This window comes from Marmota flaviventris, chromosome 13 (genome assembly GCF_047511675.1).
Source record: "Marmota flaviventris isolate mMarFla1 chromosome 13, mMarFla1.hap1, whole genome shotgun sequence".
Lineage (NCBI taxonomy): Eukaryota > Metazoa > Chordata > Mammalia > Rodentia > Sciuridae > Marmota > Marmota flaviventris.
Window position 1 is genome coordinate 83,008,413 of NC_092510.1, and position 22,039 is coordinate 83,030,451.

Consider the following 22,039-nt stretch of genomic DNA (forward strand, 5'->3'; position numbering starts at 1 on the left):
TCCTTAATAGACAGCTTATTTGTAATAAAGCAACTATAATACAGCAAGGCAACTAGGTCAATAGGTCATTAGTGGTATATCAGCAAGTACATTTAATGAAGCAATAAGTAAAATTTAGAATGCAGAGTTAGTCCACGCTGGTTCTCATTTATGTGAGTACTCACGGAATTACACTTAGAACTTAATCTATGAAAGAGGCCATTTTATCAAATAGTTCTTAGTATTTGGTTAATTTAAAATGTCTGGGGGAAGTCAAATGTAAGTAAAAAGTTTCTACATGGTAGTTTGTCAAAAGATTTTATTTAATGAAATAGTCATTTTAATTCAAATGGTCTTGCTTTACTTTCACTATTATTTTTAAATGTGTTTGGTATTATCTATTTCCTTACCTATGGCAAATGTACTGAACCAAAAGATCTGAAGGCACCATTCATATTAAAGGAATCTACACCTGTTTTCAGTTATTACCAAGTGAATATTTTAAATTATGCAATTTAGATTTATAAAACTAAGAATAAGCTAATATAATCTAGAACACAATTATTTGATTAGTGACTCAAAATAATTTTTTGATATTACAAAGCTTTCCAATTAAACTGAGCCCAGTAAGTTATCTAGGTTACTTATTATTACTATATTACAATATTACTTTAATACTGTTAGATTCTGTGGTATGAGCTAGTGTGGGACAATAAGTGTTACCATTACTTAACCAATGCCAATATGACATCTTATTACTGATTACCTCTGAGAATATATCTCATCATCACATTTCTATGCCTTTTTCTATACAGTGTATCACTGATCAGCAAAATATATATTGATTCTAGAATTTCCAGTTCTTGATATTACACTGTCTCAAAAATGTATCTGATTGTTTCATTCTAGAAGTCATTTCAAAAAGTAAAAATAAGTATTAGTTTACCCTTTCGGTTTATGATAGCATTTATCTTACATCTGTCTTGTGAAGCCTATGATCTCTATCAGCTTCATACTCAACACTCTCATCAACTGCCTTAAAAAACAGTTTTGTATTGAAGTCATTCACATTCATGCTAAATATATAGTTCTTAAGGTATCACACCTTACATACATTCTTAGAATTTCATTAAATTATAGATATTTGAGCCCATCTTATAGTAGTGGGTGAATAGGAAGAACATAAATTGTTCTTATTTTCTAAAACCAAAGAAGTAAACAAGCAAAATCATGGTTAGAGAGAAGGTACATTTAAATGATCAATTTCTGAATTGCAGCAATCCCTCCCACCCTTTTTTTTTTTTTTTTTTTTTTGGCTTATCTATTCCTAAAGATTTGCTTTCTCTTGTGCTACCTCCTGACTGGTTTCTACTGGGCCCAAAGGGAAACGCATACAACAATTAGGTTGGGTTCTTAGGCTCAAGGCCGGGGAGGTAAGTTTTCCCAATATTAATTACAATCACATAGAGGCGAGTGAATCTTCAAGCTGGCTTTTCTCCTACTCCCACTGTTCTAAGGCATCTCCAACTTTCTCCCCTTCCTCCCTCACATAAAAACCACATTTTAACAATGTAAGATCACGGAGGCGAGGTTCATTTCCTTACTCATATTGTTTAACCCAAGCAACCTCTAGCCGGTGGGTTGAAATTCCACTGGCCTTTTCTGGCAGTGCCCTTTGTACCCCGCACCCCCCTTTTTTGCCTAATTAGTTTAAGTGGACGCTGGTTCTGGTCTCTTGTCCCCACACGGCCACATCAGCCAGGCCTCACAAATTTGTTTTCCAGAAATTTCTGGGCTGCCCTCTTTTAGCTCCGTCCTGATCTCCTCTTACTCTGGGCTAGGGAGTATCTTCCCCGCTAGCCCCGTTCCCTAAATCAGTCACTCAGGGATTTTACCTGAAGTAAAAGCTCTTCCTAGGGTTTTCGCCCCTGGGGAAAGTTCCCGCCCACTCAGAACGTGACTTCTGGCGCTGAACTCAGCGCTTCCATTGGCCAAGACAGGCCCCGCCCCTGATGCAGCCCACCCCTCGACTTCCGGCGGAGGCCCACAGGCTAGGGCTCACAGTATATTGGAACCCAGCGTGGACGGTCCGGTTGTCACCAACATCCTAGTGAGTGAGAAAACCTTGATGGCACGAGGCCGAGTGTGACGCTGGAAAAGTCTGGGGACCCTAGTATGAAGGGTCGAGAAGACCCAAGAGTCCCGGCTTGTTATTAATAGTCCTGGCCAAACGCAACAGGGCCAGAGGGAGGGCAAGGGCAGAAGCTTTCCAAGGGCATCATTGAGAGGATTTAGCAATAAAATGGATTCAGGGAAAAGGAGAGCAAAAGGGAGGAGGCCAGCTTGCTTAAGGTAGCTAGCTAGGGGATTGTGCCTTAATGGCGGAAGAACATTTAAGGAAGGACAGACAGACAGTAAGTTTGAATTGTGACAGATGGATTTTACACCTTGATTGACAGGCAGCCACCCCTCCACCCTCACCGTACATTCTCATTTAAAGTCACTAGACCTAGCTGAGGAAGAACTGCCCTTTTCTCTGTAATTTTTAATTCCTGACTTCTTTTCCATGACATGGCTTGGCATTGAGTTCTTTCCCAGGAAGTAGCATGTATTTATTTTACTAGCAAATAGTTGCCTTTCTAGTTGATCACTGAAATACTGTAAAACCTTACTATTTACAGTTATCACGTTATTCACAGAAATCACATTATTTTCTTAAGTCGCCTACTTCATTCTATTTTGTACAGGTTTGCGCAGTTTGTGTCAATCATATTGATTTGGCAGTAATCAGTTTTACAGATGTTCACCTGCCATTGGCACACATTAATTATTTTGTATTCTTAAATATACATGTACATATATATTTTATTAATTATAAGCAATTTTGTAAAAGATATAAAAGTAACATACTCACTGTAACCAATAAAACAATCCAAAGGTTTATGCAGAAAAGGTAATCTCTATTTCCATCCTGAGTCCCAGGTAACCAATATTAATAATTTGACTTGTATTTTTTCATGCCTTCTTATATGTTCATACCTTTTCACATTTTCTCCCGTGTATAAATAGGCATACACAGAGTTGGCAAGTGATATTCAAATGAATAACTTACTTTCCCCACTAAACAACTATCTGATTATATAGATCTAACCCAATTTTTAAACATAACACAATACTTCACACATAGTATGTGCCATAATTTATCTAAATATTCCACTATGAATAATTAACAGATTATTTCCAGGTTTTTACCTTGACAGATATCACAATACAATTCTTGGATATTTGTTTTCGAATAATCTTTATGGCGTAGATTTGGTTTTGGTTTGCTGGCTCAAGTTATAAGAGCATCTCAAATTTAATAGATATTGCCAATTTACTTTCCAGAAATGTATAGCAGTTTACATTAATAATGCTGAGCAGGATCATTTTCTTGAATATACAACAGTACTGAATATATTGCTTCTCAGAAATTTTTGCTGATCCAATACATTGATTAAACTATTTCATTCTAACATGTATTCCTCTGATTATTGCTTAAATATGTTTTAGATGTTTATGAGTCCTTTAGATTTCTTCTTCTATGAATTGCCTATTTACATATGTGTGTTTGAATGTGGAGAATATATATGTATTTATGTATATTTATGTCTGTAAGATCAGGCAACTTTTCTATTAGGTGAGGTGTCTTTTTGAAAGTTTTGTACATAGGCATATCCATTAAAGTCAGATTTGACTGTATAAGTAACAGAACACTCCAAAATAATGTAAAATTTATTTTTTTCAAGTAAATAAAGTCCAGAGGTAAGAAGTTCAGGACTGATATGGTAGCTTGGCCCCACAGAACTCTCAGGGACTTACCTTCCTTCCAAATCATTAGTCTGACATTTCTTCTGTTATTATAGTCTTAGGTGGATGTTTCAAGCATCAAGATGGAGGAAAAGATGAAAAAGAGGAGAGACTAAAGGTACCATGTCTCTTTGTGTATCTGCAATTTAAATTATGAAAATAATGTTCATATAGAAAAGTACATAAGGTCAATGTGTAGTTCTAAAAAATATTTTAAAGAAATCCTTATGGAACCTCCATTACAGTGAAAAAGCAGAACATTGCAAAATTGCAGAAGCCCTGTGATTCCTTTTCTAATCACAACTCTCCCTAGAGGAAATCTCCCTCTAGACCTAGAGATTACTATAATCCTGACTTTATAGTAATCATTGCCTTGCTTTTATGTAAAGTGTTCCACCCAAGTATGCATTTCTAAATGACACAGTTTGCCTATTTTTGAATCTTTGTGTTTGTGGTGTTTGGGTTCTTGCTTGTTGTATTCAGTGGATATGTGTGTGTATATATATACACACACACACAAATATATGTGTATATCATGTGTGTATACATACATATCAACATCCTCTCAATAGAAGAAGCAAGATATATATGCACACACATATATACATATATATATATACACAAAAAAACCACATACATATGTATATATTTCAATTTAATTGCTGAATGTATTCTATTATATAAATATACCTCAATATATTTATACATTCTACTGTTGATGGATGCTATAGTTTGAATCTGAAGTATCCCCAAAGGCCCACAGTTAAAGTATTGGTTCCCCCAACCTATGGCATTCTTGGGAGATGGGGGAATGTTCAACAGGTGGGGCCTAATGTGAGAAAGTTAGGTCATTGGGGGTCTGCCCTGAAGGAAATATTGGGATTGTAACCCCTTCCTTTTCTCTTTTGTTCCCAGCTATAATGTGAAGAGCTTTGCTCTACCACATGCTCCCCACAATGATGTTTTAGATGTTTATGAACTTCACTATATGTCCCAAAGCAACTGGGCTAACCAATGGATTGAAACCTCCAAAACTGTGGGCCAAAATAAACCTTTCCTCTTTATAAGTTTATTGTCTTGGGTATTTGTTTTCAAATAATCTCTATGGCATAGATTTGTTTTTGGTTTGATGGCTCAAGTCATAAGAAAACTGACTGACACTATGGATCTTAAGATTATTACAATTTGGGGCTATTATACCCATATATATCTCTCTAGAACATAAATTTCAGAAAATTTTTGGATTATTGAATATGCAAATATTTGCATTTGTTCAATAAATGCCAAACTGCTTTCCAAAGTGATTATACCAATTTATACTCCCACCACCAATGTTTAAGAGTTCCTATTGCTATTTCTCCTCACTAATCCTTAGTAATTTAATACTTTTAAATTTTGAGAATCTAGTAGGTGTCCAGTTGTCTCTTAGGGAAAGTTTGAATTAGCTCCCATACAGTACTTCTGCTTACATCTCATTGGACAATCCTTGGTGACATGGCCATGCATGGCTGCAATAAAGGCTAGAAGATGCAGTGTTTATTCTGAACAATTATCTTACAACTTGAAGATTCTACTAATATAAGAAAAAAAGAACAGATGTTGTAAAATATATTGCAATCTCTCACATTAAAGATAATACTTTAAAAAATTCGTCTTTTCTGTTTGTATTTTTTATTTTCATGGTGCTAAGGATTGAACTCAGGACCTTGATCATGCTAGGCAAGCACTCTACCATTAAGCAACATCTCCAACTCAAGGATAATACTTTGTTAAAAGCTAAATTTTATTTAACATTTACCATGTGCCAAACGCTATTCTAAACACTTTGCAACAACTTATAAACTAGATCAGTTTACAGATATTACAAGCCCAGTTTATGATGAGAAAACTGGGACATTGAGAACTTAAGCATCTTGCCCAAGATTTTGTAGAAAGTATGAGACAGAGTTGCAAACACAGGCAGTTTGACTTAGAGCCCAAACTCTGAACTAGGCCATACACTCTTTGAAAGGAATATTGCTTTTGATCTGCCATATACTTTGCAAATATTTTTCTCCCTATTTGTCTTTGTAAGTTTCTAAAGGTAGTTTTCTTTGTATATCTAAAGGGAATTTTACCATACCCAAATCATTTTTTTTCTGCATCATTATTTATAAAATTTTACATATGAAGAGAATCTTAGAATAGTTCATTTTCCCTGTAAGTTTTAACACACGTTATTTATACCATTGTTACTTTGAATCTAAATGGAAATTAAACAAGTTTAGATTACTTGAGTATAAACAAAGCTGAGGAAACATAATTAAAGGGAGAGAGTCCCTCTACTGTCCAGACCTATTCCTTGCATTTGTGGAAATCTCTTAAAATGATACTAGGCTTCATTGTTATATTCACATGCTGTGCTATTGAGGCCACAAAGATAATGTTTAATGTTACTGAGAACATACTTTGTGACAGATACAATACTAGGCACAGAGGATGCAAAAAAATAAGGAAAATAAATCTTCACTTTTAAGAGGCACATACCTTCTTGTCTGAAGTTGCTTTCCTTTTTCATCCCTTTAGACAATTCTAAACATTATTGCTACAATGATATTTTTAAAACAAGTAATTGGAAATATAATTTCTTGGCTCAGACTCTTTCAGCTCTTTGCCACCTAAAGCATAAAATCAGAAATCCTTAGCATGGAATATCCCTAGAGCATGAAACCCTGTACCATTGGCCTTTCTTTGAATATTTCTGATTCTCCCATTCCCAAGTCTTTTTTTTGTTTTGTTTTTGTTTTTTTTAGTTGTAGTTGGACACAATACTTTTATTTATTTATCTTTATGTGGTGCTGAGGATCAAACCCAGGGCCTCCCACGTGCTAGGCAAGCCCTGTACCGCTGAGCCACAACCCCAGCCCCCATTCCCAAGTCTTTGTTCCTGCTATTTTATACTCTGATCATATGTTGAAACTTTATTATATAAAATTCAATTTAAATATTTTCTCCTATTGATACTTTTGATAAGAATTAATTGTTCTTGGTTGTCATTCCCACTGTGGGCAGTTTTCTTACTTTGCACAATAATTGTTTTATTCTCATCTGCCTTACCTACCTACCAAACTGTAATCTACTTGAAGTCATGGGCTTTGGACCACGTCTTAATTATCTTTATGTACTTTAGTAACTAGCACAATGCCTTATCATTGTGCTTCGGAGTAAGCACTGAAATGAATATTTATTTTAATTATATTCTTAAAATCTGGCACTAGGTCATTTTGAAGTACTGCTTTTTTGCATTTTTCTTTTTTCTTTTTTAAAGACAGAGAGAGAGAGAGAGAGAGAGAGAGAGAGAGAATTTTTTAATATTTATTTTTTAGTTTTCAGCGGACGCAACATCTTTGTTTGTATGTGGTGCTGAGGATCGAACTCGGGCCGCACACATACCAGGCGAGCACGCTACCGCCTGAGCCACATCCCCAGCCCCTGCATTTTTCTATTGTAGTTTTCATTGTTTTTTTTGCAGGGACATCAATGCTTATAAAATACTATACAAACATGCACATGTGCATGCCAAAGTGATCATGGCATAAGTATAGTAGATAATCAACTTGAGAATTGCAGGTTAGCTCAAGCCAGATCATGCAGAAAATCTAGATATATGGAATGAAAACAGTATTGCACAAATGTGTTGCATAAGTAATTTGTTGTCTTGTGGGTACTAATTTGTAGGTGTAGCTTCATATACTATCTTCTGATCATCGTGAAGGGATTGTTTTATTTTGCATCAGTGTGCTGAGAACAAACATTTCAGCACAACATATTCAATCTAATTAAACTTGGTAATTGCCCCTGGCAAAGAGCTGTGGTAGCATCAGCATGTAAAGAAATTTTGCAAGTGTAGAAGAAAACTCTAACATTTCCTATTATGTAATTTACCTTTTTTTAATGCAAGAAACTAAATGTCATTATATCCTATTTTTACGCATTTGCTTCTGCAAACACTCATTTTCTTTTACATGTTCAGCTCCCCAACATTTTTCTGATTAGAAGTCATCTTATAGTATTGGGTCTTTTACAACATAGAGAAATTCACACAAACTAAGATGCTGACCAGGATAAAAACTTTATCTATGTTTGCACTTAAGAGCCCATTGGTTGGAATAAGTAATGATAATTGGATCACCATTTTCTTAGGAAAATGAAAAGGCTAACTGCACATTTTAGCATTTCCCTGGATAAAACTTACCCTAAAACCTCTCATATTTTATAGTCCAGTGAAGTAATTTGCTCAAAATTACCTAGGCAGATCTAGAACTCAGGTCTTTTGACTAATACCCAGTATAGTCATTCATAAACTGATTTTTTGTAATGGTGGTATGGGGATTGAACCCAGGGATGCTCTACCACTGAACTAAATCCACAGCCCTATATTTTAAATTTTGAGTCAGAGTCGCTGTAAGTTGCCCAGGCTGGCCTTAAGCTTGTGATCCTCCTGCTTCGGCCTCCTGAGTTATTGGGATTACAGGCATGTTCCACTGTGACCAGCCTATTCATCAGTTAAAAAAAATTTTTTTAGTTGTATATGGACACAATACCTTTATTTTATTTATTTTTATGTGGTGCTGAAAATTCACTCCAGTGCCTCACACATACTAGGCAAGTGCTCCACCACTGAGCCTCAACCACAGCCCCTTATTCATCAGTTTTTAAAAGCACAATATCATGTGCAAGGAACAAACCAGTTGGGAAGAGCAAATGGATTCTACTCTGTCAATGTGTTAGGGAAAATAAGACTTTTATAGCTATTGCTTCCTGAGGAAGTTAATGTCATGGAAATATAAAGAGGGGAAATAATGCTTTGTTACTTTAACAGATAAGTTGTAGAGATACCAAAGAATAGTTGATTAGATAATTCATACTTTGCCAGATTAATAACACTTATGGGGAAATATAGGTGTTTGGGCCATAAAACCCAAAATATAGCACCACTATGTACCTAAATATATGTAAGGAAGCAGGCGAAGAGTACATCTCCCTTGAGTTCAATGTCTCATCCCCACTTACCTCTTCCACAATTTAGTCATCAGTTATTCTTATGTACATCTTCAGATTCTCTCCCATATGCAGTAACAGCTTTTCTCTGTGCTTAAAGTGTTTTATTGTATTCTATTCCAAAGTAGTCTCTAAAACTCTCATTTTGATCCTTTTGCTCCTTGCCTATACTACTGTAATTTCTCTGAGCTGTTCTTCTAGCCTCTGATCTAGTCTTCATAGTGCTGTAGAATTTAGATAATGTCCACTACTATTCTCAGATTACTTTAGTAGTTAACCTATATATGCATAATAGCTATGATAAATTAAGCATCTTTAATTTACAAATTACTAAATTTGGTACTTCAGTTAGTACTAGTACGTCCAGTTCTAGTACTAAACTGAGAACTGTATAGCTAGGAAGTGAGGATTCAGAATTCAAACATGAATCAGTCATATGCCAAAATCATACATGTTACAAAACTCTTCATTCCTTAAGGAACCAACTCACACTCCTGAGCTTGCCCTCCACAATGCATTTTGATCTGGCTCCAAATTTTTCAGCTACTTCTGACTTCATCCAACTCACATTCTTATAAGATTATCGTTGTTTTCACTGTACATTATTTGCTTTCTTTTCTTCCATTTGATTCCCCTCATGTATTACTCTGTCTATATGATTGATCCTTTTCACACATTTCTACATAAGTTCAAAACCTATCTTCCAAAACTCAGCTCAATTTTATTAACTGAATTCCCTGATTTTCTCTGATCCTTTCACATTTTTTTTTTCCTGGCAGACTTTTCTCACTTTCACATGTATGTATGCTTTTATGCTCTTCCTCCATTCTTACCTCCTTTAAAATAGTAAAATTGCTATGCAACAGTAACATTTTTATAGCACTTTGTACTCTTTCATATATGTTTAGAACCTGGCAAAAAGTATTTGTTTGCTTGCTTGGTTCTAATCTTCATAACAACTCTCTAAGATATTATTATACTTTACTAACAGATAATGAAACTGAGGCTCAAAGAAGTTAAGTGACCTGCCCAGGGGCACAACTGTTCCAGGATGACCCAAGCTCCAACCTGAAAGTTCTATCTTCAGTTGAGATTCTTTCTGTTATATTACCTATGGTTTCAGAGCTTTGTCCCTCCACCCCCCCGACATATCCTAGCTCTTTATTTTGATCTTAGTAGTTATTGAATAAGTATTGAACTGGTGACTAAATGTATGTTAAGAATATATTCTTTCAGGTTGAGATCATGAGAAATTTATTGGTCACCAAAAATAAGAGTACTCTAGGATATGACTCATCCTTACACATAATAGTTATTGTTCGTTTAGAGAGAAGGAAAACAAACCCTCCCATTATGATAAAATATCTTAAACAACATTATATTGAAGTCTATATTATTCATTTAAGAACACACCTTTAACAAACAATTTAAATCAGTAGGTAGTAAGAAAGTTGAAAGACTACTTTTTTATTTTTCATTTCTCATTTTTATGTAGTAAAATTAATCATTGTTGGGACTGGGGTTGTGGCTCAGCGATAGAATGCATGCCTAGTGTGTATGAGGTGCTGGGTTCGATCCTCAGCACCACTTATGAATAATAAAAAATAAAGGTATTGTGTCCACCTACAACTAAAAAAATGTTTTTTTTTTAAATTAGCATGTTGACATCCAATTCGAGTCTTCATATATGTAATTTGGATAATGATGTACATCACATTCCACCATTCTTATATACTTTACATGCAAACAGATATATGAAAAATTGTGGTCTATATATATGTAATAAATCATGTCCCCTGAGACATGCTAGTTACATACCGTGAAGTTTTCTTTTCCCCATATATAAATACCACCAATAAACTTGTTTTCTAAGGCCTTGAACTAATACTTAAGTGTCATATATTCTATATCAGTCTATAGTTTCAAATAAGTGAACTATAAAAGAACAGTTGAACTACATATGTAATATGAATGTGAAGAACACATACTTGGTCTAATGTTCATGCCGTTTATGTAATATCTTTGTTTTATTTATTGTCTTATGTTCTAGAGAGTAGGATTTTCATTCTTGTGTGTATCTAATATGTATACAATAAAAGTACCTGTATAATAAAAAAAAGAATTGTAATGCAAAAAAAAAACAACCCCAAAGTACATGTATAAAGGCATGAATTGGCGTGAACATACTCTATATACAAAAATATGAAAAATTGAACTCTGTAGTGTAATAAGAATAGTAATGCATTCCACTGTCATGTATAGAAAAAAATAAAATCAATAAAACTAAAAAAAAAATATTAGTCATTGTCTTCCTTACTGTTTCTGCTTTTAGGGCCATGTTCAGGAAAAACATGTCCATCCCAAAGACTATATAAATATTCAAATATATTTTCTTCTGTTTCAATCATGTTATCTTTTACATCTAGAACCATGAGGATAGTGTGTGTGTGGTGTGTGTGAGTGTGCGCGTGCACACACACATGCACAAAGTATGGAATATATTTATAATTTAATCTTTTTATATTAGTTTAATGAATTATCCTAACACTATTAATTTCTCCTCCTGATTTTAAATTACATCTTTGTCATATGCTCCCATATGCTAAATTCACAAATATATGTACATGTATATTTCCAGATTTTTAATTTGCTCTGTTGATGGTTTATTCCTGAGCTAATACTACTATATATTATTAAAACTTTAATTTCTGGTATAGCAATCTCATTCACTTCTTTTAAAAAAATTTCTGGCTACTACTAAGATTTATTCTTAAAAATATACATAAATACTTTGTCAGCATCCCACATTTGTTTTGCTGCTATTCTGATTGAGATGGAATAAAAGTTATAGATTTATTTGGAGAATTGACATATTTTAATATAGAGTTTTCAAAATCAAAAGACCTGATATGATGCCTATTTATTCAGGTCTTTTCTCATTTCTCCCAGTAGTTTTGCAGTTTTCTGTGTATGTATGTTTGTGTTTGTGTGTGTAAGTATGCACACTTTAGCAGAGTGTTATAGAACGTATATACTAAAGTCAAACTACCTGGGTTCTAAATCCAGCCTTGCCATTTACTTGCTCTGTGATCTTGTTCTTTCACCTTTGTGTGCTTCAATTTTTCCTCCTGTAATGTGAGAGATGAAAATAGTAGTGCCTCCTACAGTTACTGTGAAGACTAAATGAGTTAATTTATGTGAAGTTTATAAAACAGACTGTAGCACATAGGAAGTGCCATACATATACTACCTGTTGTTATATGTGTGTATGTCATATGTATGTTCCACATTTCACAAGAATTTATTATTTCTAAATGGCTTATTTGCTGTTTTAACAAATGAAATTTTTCCTATTATTGTTTGTTATTATATTGACTCTTTTTTTTTTAATTTTTTATTGTTGGCTGTTCAAAACATTACATAGTTCTTGATATATCATATTTCACACTTTGATTCAAGTGGGTTATGAGCTCCCATTTTTACCCCATATACAGATTGCAGAATCACATCAGTTACACATCCATTGATTTAAATATTGCCATACTAGTGTCTGTTGTGTTCTGCTGCCTTTCCTATATTATATTGACTCTTGTTATGGAGTATAATCTCAGTAAAACTAAACTGATATTTTAGCCTCCAGAGGGCTCCCCATTCCCATGAAATACTGTCATTTCCACTGTTTTTTTTTCTTCTAAGAATTTTATCATTTAGAAACTATCTCCCAAATTAACAAGTGAATTATAACTCCAACAGAGAATATGTGGAATGTAGCCTTTGAATCACATGCTTTTTTTTGAGAGAGAGAGAATTTTTTAATATTTATTTTTTAGTTTTCGGCGGACACAACATCTTTGTATGTGGTGCTGAGGATCGAACCCGGGCCACATGCATGCCAGGCAAGCGCGCTACCACTTGAGCCACATCCCCAGCCCCAAGAATCACATCTTTAAAAGCCCCCTGTTCCTGCTGATGGGCAGAATCATAGCCTCTGGAACAAGAGTCCCCTGTGTTTCTCCTTTGTAATACTTCTTTTTCCTTTTTTTAAAAGAAGAAGGAAGAGGAAGAAGAAGAGGAAGAAGAGGAAGAAGAGGAAGAAGAGGAGGAGGAGGAGGAGGAGGAGGAGGAGGAAGAGGAGGAGGAGGAAGAGGAGGAGGAGGAAGAGGAGGAGGAGGAAGAGGAGGAGGAGGAAGAGGAGGAGGAGGAAGAGGAGGAGGAGGAAGAGGAGGAGGAGGAAGAGGAGGAAGAAGAAGAGGAAGAGGAAGAGGAAGAAGAAGAGGAAGAGGAAGAAGAGGAAGAGGAAGAAGAGGAAGAGGAGGAAGAGGAAGAAGAGGAAGAGGAGGAAGAGGAAGAAGAGGAAGAAGAAGAGGAAGAAGAGGAGGAAGAAGAGGAGGAAGAAGAGGAGGAAGAAGAGGAAGAAGAAGAAGAAAGAAGAAGAAGAAGAAGAAGAAGAAGAAGAAGAAGAAGAAGAAGAAGAAGAAGAAAGAAGAAGAAAGAAGAAGAAGAAGACCTTTATTATTTAGAGCCAAATGATGAAAAAGAAAATGAGTATCTGATGCTGTTGAAAGGTCAAACATGATAAGTAAAATCAAAACCTGGTCCGACAACCAATTCTCTTGCAAAACTGATGAAAAACAAGTGAAAACTGCAAAATAAAAAAAAAAAGAAAAGAAATTTAAATCAATAGAAGAATGTAGCATCTAAGGAGAAAATATTAAGTTTATAAGAATATTCAAAATAAAAAAGTAATATTCAAAGTTTAAAATACTAACAAAATATATGAAATTTTGATGGAAATATGATATCTAAAATGTGAATATTGATAGGAACTGCAAAAAAACTTGAAGAAGAAATGGGAAATGCTATTGAAGTTCTACCTCTGAAAAAAAGTACCAGGTCTAGATGCTTTGAAATATTGATTTTTATGAAAAATTTTAAGGATAATTTTATTCACAGAACATTAAAAAAGGTGGAAAACTTTATAACACATTCTATAACGCAGACATGAGCATGAAAACAAATTAGAAATACAAGAAGAAAACAACTTTAGACCAATTTTAGTAATGAAAATAAATGCAAAGATTCAAAAACATTAGCAAATTGAATACAATTACAGTTTAATAATTTAATGCATCATGAACAAATAGATTTTATTCCAGAAGTACAAAGATAATCCAGTGTTTTAAGAGTTGCTTGTGATTTGTAGCTAAGTGATATCTAAACATTTTATATCATTTTTTCTCCTACTATTAGTTTATATTACTTCTTTAATCATCTCTTTTTATCATCTCTTTAATCATCATCTTTAATCAACACCTTTTTACTTTTCTCATGCATCCAACAAACTCCTTAAATGACTCAAAAAACATGTAACCTCTGATAATCAAGTGTCAGCTCTAGGTCTTATCTGACCCCTCTCCAGTTGGGGCTGAGAATTTTTTTTGCTACTCAGAGCCCATAGTACCTTTTGCTTACCTTTATTATAACACTTATCATATTGTTTTGTAATTGCTAGTTAACTTGTTTGGTTCTCCCACTAGACTTTGAGCTCTTTGAGATAAGATTCAATTTATTTGTTTTCTTGATGCCTTGCACACACAATGGTGTGCTTTAATAAATGGTTGGATGACCAACTCTATTAATATGGCCTTTGTTCTTAACAGTAACTGTGCTTTTACTCTAAGCTGTCTTTAATCTTTCAAAGTAGCTTTTAAACAAATAATTCACCTTTTATAGATTAAATGTGAATAATTTTATAGAGGCTGGGAAGATTAAAGAGCAAGATTATATGGCACTTATGAAATATTCTTAATAGATCAGGTCAAAATATATCTTCATCATGACAATGAAAACAGGTGGAATTATGAACTTTATTTAACTGACAAACAATAACATAAGAGATGGCTGAACTTAATTATTAATGCATACATCTGTGTTCTATTTTGGACCAGTGATATTTGGATGAACAATAAAATAAAGACTTGTATAATAGTAAATTATTATATAATATTTACACATCTTGTTTTCTTTGAGCAACATTGATAATTATACTATTAAAATCAACATTGCCATCTATATTATCTTCTATTAATCTAAATCAAGAGTTGGCAATCTATGTCCCATGGGCCAAATCTAGGTATATTTTTTTGTTTGTTTTTTATAATGTTTTTATAATGAAAATTTTCCTAAAACACAATCATGCCCATTTATTTATATATTGTCTATGGCTACTTTTAAAAATAGGGCTGCCTATCCTTAAGCCCCCAGTCAAGGGATACAGTATTATCATGAGGAGAAGGCAACTAACATTTTTCAGCCTCCTCTCCCCACCTGCCAAGTTTTGAGTTGTACAGGCTAAATTTCTGGCAAATGTGCCAAGATATTAGTGGCTCCTATCCTCCACCAAGCTCCTATTCATCATGTAGAGGCTCTACCACAAGCACGGCAGGCAAAGATTTCAGTTGGGATCCTGATTACTCTTACCCCACCTTGCTCATAGGGTAGAAATTCCATTTGCAGAGATTCAAGGCTTCCACTTCCACCCAGGACTCAGATCCATAAAAGCAGGGATGTCATCTCCAGGACATGATTCTTATCTGTATATCTAGCTCAGGGGCTCAGAGATTTTGCCTAGGAAAACAAAGAGCACAGCTATTAAGCTCTCTTCAAATGAACTGTCTTCTTTGAAACTGATTGTAAGAAGTATAAGTCTAAAAATGTTCCCCAAAATCATGGATATTTTTATGGTAAGCAATTAAGGGAAGACCAGTAGCTCCATTAGAGCCAAAAGCCAAACAATAGGCCCTTTTGTTAACCAATACAAGCCAGGAAAAGAGACTGCTAAAGGCTGAGGCAGGAGTGTAAGTTCAATGCCAACCTCAGCAACTTAGTGAGGCCCTAAGCAACTAGGAAGATCTTATCTTAAAATAAAAAATTAAAAAGTACCTTAAATATCAAGTACTTCGAGGGAATTTTATAGTTGTAAATGCCAATTTAAAAAAATCTCAAACCAATAACCTTCCACTTCAAGACACTAGTTAATGAAGAATGACTAAACCCAAATCAGGCAGTAGAAGAAATAAAACTGAAATTGATGAAACAGAAAAGGAAAACAATGGAGAAAACAAATGAAACACAAAGTTGGTTGTTTAGTGGGGAGTGACATCAGCCACTCAGTGACCTGAGATGAGCTCTTTTAGAGACTCAGCAGGAGTCTCATCTTCTGCAGTCCTACTTGTAGATACAGAAGCAGACCCTTGTTCATAGTAGAAGCTCTTCTGACCAAGGTTCTGGAGGCAGTCCTGTCCACCCAGGGACCAGATAGGATTCATGCTTGTTTGAGTCCTAGTAATAGGCCTTTCAGCCATAGGCACCACTGTAGATCCAACAATAACCACATGACCTAGCTCCTACCACACTTGACTGTGATCCCAGAGGCAATTCCATCTGCCTGAAGATCCAAATGTCTTTACCTGCCTAAACCAGTCTGTAAAGATAGGAAGAGATGTTACTCCTTTGAATGCATAGGTGCAAACACCTGGGTACACAGATTATTAAGAATCAGGCAGAATGCCTAACATATAGATTAAGGATAGAATTTTAAAGGTTTCCAGAAAAAAATGAGAGGTAACATTTAGAGGGAAACCAATCTGTATCTCAGCTGATCTCTCAACCCAAGGCTAGGAGTTCTTGGAATAACTCTCCACACAGTCTGATTTTGAATTTCATATCACAAGCTAAGAAAACATAGCATTTTACATGATGGAACAGCACATGATCTCAAAAATTCTACTCTATTTAGTTTTTCAAGTTAATTTTGGAATGCTTTTCAGAACCTACTTAGAGTAGTGTCAACAATATTTCTCTTGTCACCGAGGTGTGAGGAAGTTTTGGTATAAATGAAAATTTTGACTTAATAAAATGTAATATTTGATAGTTAAAAAATAGTACATTGATATGAAGCCAGAATTTGGGGGATTAGATTATTAATAAGGTAATTATATAACTGGCACTTTTGAGAATAAAGGAAGCAAATTAATAATCACACCAGAGCAGCAGGAATAAACTGAGGCTGACCCAGACCAATCAGGGAGGACAGTTACCCTAGTTAAAACCCAGAAATTTTGTGTGAACATGTTAGGTAGTAGCTAGCAATGAGCAGTAAAATGCAGGCAAGGTCACAAATGTTCTTTAAATTACTTTAGGGTCTTCTTTAAGCAACCTTCAAAGTAGATAAGAAAGCAAAGGGTGGTACTTAATTTGTAGAAAATCAACAGAAGCAAGGGAGCTAATTGGAAATCACGTCAAGAGAAAATAATTAATGGGACTAACTCTTGACAGACTCCACTGAGGTTGATGTAAAGCTAGGAATCATAGCTATTAGTGTCTCCAATTGTCTGGAAAGGAAGATTCCTTTAGCAGCGCAGGTGCACTATGGAAACTTCTGACCAGTTATCAACCTCAGTACTCACATTAACATGAGATTGACTTATAAATGAAGCCTTGCCCCCATGGCCACCATGACAGTTCCAGAAAGGACCAAATAAGGTCAAAAACTTCACCACCAGACGTGAAGGAGGATTTGAACACCTAACTGGCAGAGTAGAGAAGGTGGTCTCCAATTCTTCTTGTAAACATCAAACAGTATTGTTCCCAAAATAGAATTTGGGAACAGTATTGTCTCCTTTGATGTTCTCTGCACAGAGACAGCCCATTCTTGCTTAAACCTCACTTTTACTTTATTTTTACCTATAATGAAATTCTCCTACATGGCTTTTGGTATCTGAATTTAAATTTCGTTTTGGTGGAATACAAGAACCAAGGTTTGGAGGTTCAGCTCCCTACTTTCCTGTAATAAACATAGTAAAGAATTTCCCAAGTGGTAGGAGAAGGGATGCTGGAGAGTTTCTTTATCTGCATCTAGTTTCTCACTTTTCTTCCTCATTCCCCTAGAGTTTACTAATCTCCTTCAATATCTTTAGCCACTTATTCCTCATTTTTATCCATTAGAATGTGGGATGAATTCAACATAAAAATAAATACTAAAATTAGTTTCACACATATTTGAACTTTAGCTGCTATCTATACTTGGCAGGAAAATGAGTGTATTTTTGGTGGAACTCCAGAGCAGTTAACAGTATAGCTTCTGGAAGTACAGCATTTATGTAAAAGATATTATCTGCATTCCCTATTTTCTTTTAGAGAAGGAACTTTATGCCCCCTTTCTAGAGTTTAAAGTCAGAAGTGTTAGGAGATTACTTATAAGTTGAATGAGGTTTTATGCAGGATAGATTCTCAATCAATAAACCTCTTTATCCTATGTGGCACTCACATGGCTTCTCCTGTCTCCCTGAAGCAAATGTAGAACAAGTCTACTTATTCATAAATTTGTGGATCTATGCTGAATTCTTGAGATGCACACACCATGCACATCACAAGACAAAATCATGTCTCCACAAGGTTAAGGAAAGAGATAGATCTTTAATTGGTCCAGTGCCCTCTGGGGGACTTCAAGAAAATACCCTCAACAGAAAGGTGAGAGGGAGGACAAATGATGGGAGGAAGATATATTTTCAAATAACTTTTGAAAACTGACTTTTAAAATGGAAAATAGCATGTTTTTACCCACAATTTAGAAAAATACCTGTCCTTAAGTTCCTATATAAAAGGGATCTGGGAATGAAGTCATATTCAAGTAATGTCTCCACATTTATTCCAGTCCCATGGGAATCACTGTCAGAAGAAAGAGAGAGCACTCTCGAGAGACACTGTAATATAATAATAATGATCTAAAGCCAACATTTACTAATATTTACTAAGGATCAAGGACTGTTATGAGTACTTTTCTATATTATTTCAAGAAAATTTGGGCTTGGAGTCATGCAGACCTGAGTCTTTGACTTTACAGCTATGTAGTCATGAGGAAGAAGGTTCTTAAACTTCTCTAATATTGTTTCTTCAAATGTAAAATACTCTTAGGGTTGTCACAGAAATAGATTGGGTCAGTTATGCACAAGCACCAGTAGGGTATTGGCACATAATGATCCCTTTCCTCTTATGGTGGACACTCAATGAGCTTTGGTTTTTTGATCTTTTTTTTTTTTTTAGATGGAAATTACCCTCACTTTATTTATTTTTATGTGGTGCTGAGGATCAAACCCAGTGTCTCACATGTGAGGGCAAGCACTCTACCACTGAGCTACAACCCCTCTATGAGCTATAGATGACACAAGTTGATTTTTGGTGAAGATTGTTTGAAGGTAATTGAGTAGGTAGGCATTCTAACATTATATAACATGGGACTTTGCCACCGGTGCTCGTCAACCTTAAGAATACATGCACCTCTTTTTGTTTGGGAAAAAGTAATCCCCTTTGTATGACCTGCTTTCTACAAAATTGAGAAGTGTGGGAACAAGGAGCTTGATAGGATTCATCAAAGCTAAAGGTTACATAATAAGAATGGCAAAGACTATTCATTATGTAGTATCCATTAAGAGTTAATTTGCCTTTCATTTCAGAGTCCTAAGATTTAAGATTTTATTTTCCTGGAAGGACCTTCATGGAGAGGTATCTGAAGTCTGAACTTAGTCGCATATTTATTTCTTGTGAACTGGTGCTCCTTAGAGTGTGTCTTACATAGTTTCCTTTTATCAAAAACTTCAAACTTTGCAACATTTGCAGCTCTGATTATTACCAAAGGAGTGTGGATTGTTTATGTTGATAAGTCTATTATAGAAGACTTACTAATTAGAGTAAAACCAGGAAATTGCTTTGAGTTTGAGGCTGATCCTTGTAGTTAAACTATTTTTTTTAATATATTTTTTTTTTAGGTGTAGATGGAAATTACCCTCACTTTATTTATTTGTTTTTATGTGGTGCTAAGGATCAAACCCAGTGCCTCACACATGCTAAACAAGCAAAAGAAGGAATATGAACACAGGAGACTATAGGACCTAGCCAAAGCTACAGCTAAAGGGCAAGGTTAAAGACTAGAATCAATGAACTTCAAATCTCAAATCACAATGCCTTGTCCAATAAACTTTTGTCAACCTTCAGTAATTTTAGGGTTCTTTACTGTGGTTGTGCTTGTGGGATTCGAAAGTGGGCTTTTTTATTGTTGCTCCTTGGTATAACATAATTAACAAAAACAAAGCAAATTATGCTTTAAAATTACACACACACACACACATTATTGAGTAAAGTTCTTTGCAAACAGTGACCTACTGAGAAAATAAATGGAAAATTACAATGAAAACAACAATTAAAGAACTTCTCAAAATGGAGTCAGGAGGCCATTGTGGACACAGGACTTCTGAATGATTCCTGCTTCTGCCTAGGAATGTGAACTTTACCTCTACTCTTTGACCACAGGCATCAGGAACAACCAGAACAATGAACAATTACATTGTACCCAGAGGTTCACGAGGTTATCACTTTGTTTACCTGTATTTCTATTTGGTTTATATATTCTTTCCTCTCTCTATCCTTCCTTCCTTCCTTCCTCTCTCTCTCTCCCTCCCTCCTCTCCACTTCTCTTTCTCTCTCTTCCCTTCTCCCCCTCTTTCTTTACCAGGGATTGAACCCAGGGGTGCTCTACCACTGAGCTGCAGCCCCAGCTATTTTTTTTTCCAGACAGGATCTCACTAAATTGCCTAGCTGGCCTTGAACTTGCAATCCTTCTGCTCCAACATCCCAAGTTGCTGGGATTGCAGGCCTTCACCACCATACCTGGATATATATTCTTTTTCATTTTCTCCTATGAGTTATGTATCCCTGTTTTCTCTCATATACAATAGTCTATTTTAGCTCCCTCTTTTCCTGTCTGCCTCAAAACACTGATTGATAGATATGTCTCTTCTGAACCCATGACTCCTGTACTGCAGTTGCTAACACCCCACCTACAATCATTTATTCCGTTTCTGAGTTTGGATTGGTCAACATTATAGTGTGTCCCTTTATGGGATTCAAAGTGATCTGTACCTCCACTACTATGGACACAAGTAAAGGTGTCTATAAGTAAAGGAAGCTCTTTTGTACTCCATAGTCTTCCCCACAGTTTCTGTCATCAGGATAAGTCCTCTTGATTTCCAGACTTCCTTTTCCTGTGGCCAAAGTTCTGAAATTTTATGTGAGCATCCTTTTGTTGTTGGCGGCCTAGAAGGGACATCCCCCATTTAGATGAGTACTCAATTTTGAATAAAAGAAGCTTTCCTTGTGAATACATGCAATGATGGGGAGTTCTTTTTCTATGAATGCAAATGGTAGACGACTACCTATCACTGGGACTCTAGCTTCTTTTGTGGGTAAAACCTCTGGGCTCCTCCTTTTGCAAATTTATGTCATGATGAGCTAAAATTATTCATAATATTTGAAATTATGTTGATATATTTTGATATTTCTTTTGATATTTTATTTCAGGATTGGTTTATTTGCATACTCAAAAAAAAGTTTATAAAACTGAAAGGCTTAAGTGAAAAGCATATCTTAATTGATATTTTGAGGTCACTAACTATAATAATAATTCTTTTTTTTAAAGAGAGAGAGAGAATTTTAATATTTATTTTTTAGTTTTTGGCAGACACAACATCTTTGTTTGTATGTGGTGCTGAGGATCCAACCCGGGCCACATGCACGCCAGGCGAGCGCGCTACCGCTTGAGCCACACCCCCAGCCCCTATAATAATAATTCTACTATTGCTTTGAGAAAAAAATTTACAGTTGTCTTATAGAATTTCTAAATTGTAAAAATTCTCTGAGGTTTCTGAGAGTTCTTTTTCTCCATTGCCTTCTACTTTATCTTGTTCCTTAATTACTACCCCTAACTTGTTTTCCTCTTTGCTATCCTTCTGAGTTTCCTTTTTAAAATAGTACTAGAATTGAGTCCCCTCAAAAACCCAATTATGACTCCTTGAATATTTTAATGGCCCCTTTAAAACTCAAATGGGGGTAATTCTAAAACTATTTCTTGAACCCCTTGGACAAAGGTTAAATTATATGCTATTGCTAAAGATTTTTCCAAATGTTAAGAATTTATTAAATTTGCCTGACAATCTGATCTTTACCTAAATCCTTTGTCCTACCTTTCTAGATTTACATCAGTTAATCCACCTACTTGTTGAGGGTGTCATGGCCAGGGAATGAATGTACAATGTCTTTTTAAAATGCTCCTATTGGA

General features: G+C 35.1%; 1 long non-coding RNA gene across 1 annotated transcript; it reads left to right on the forward strand.

Moving 5' to 3' along the window:
- Positions 1 to 1,999: 1,999 nt before the first annotated feature.
- LOC139701528 (uncharacterized) lies at positions 2,000 to 4,824 on the forward strand. The gene is made up of 3 exons (XR_011704052.1): positions 2,000 to 2,089; positions 3,885 to 3,946; positions 4,744 to 4,824. It is a non-coding gene; the product is annotated as an uncharacterized lncRNA (long non-coding RNA).
- Positions 4,825 to 22,039: the final 17,215 nt, after the last annotated feature.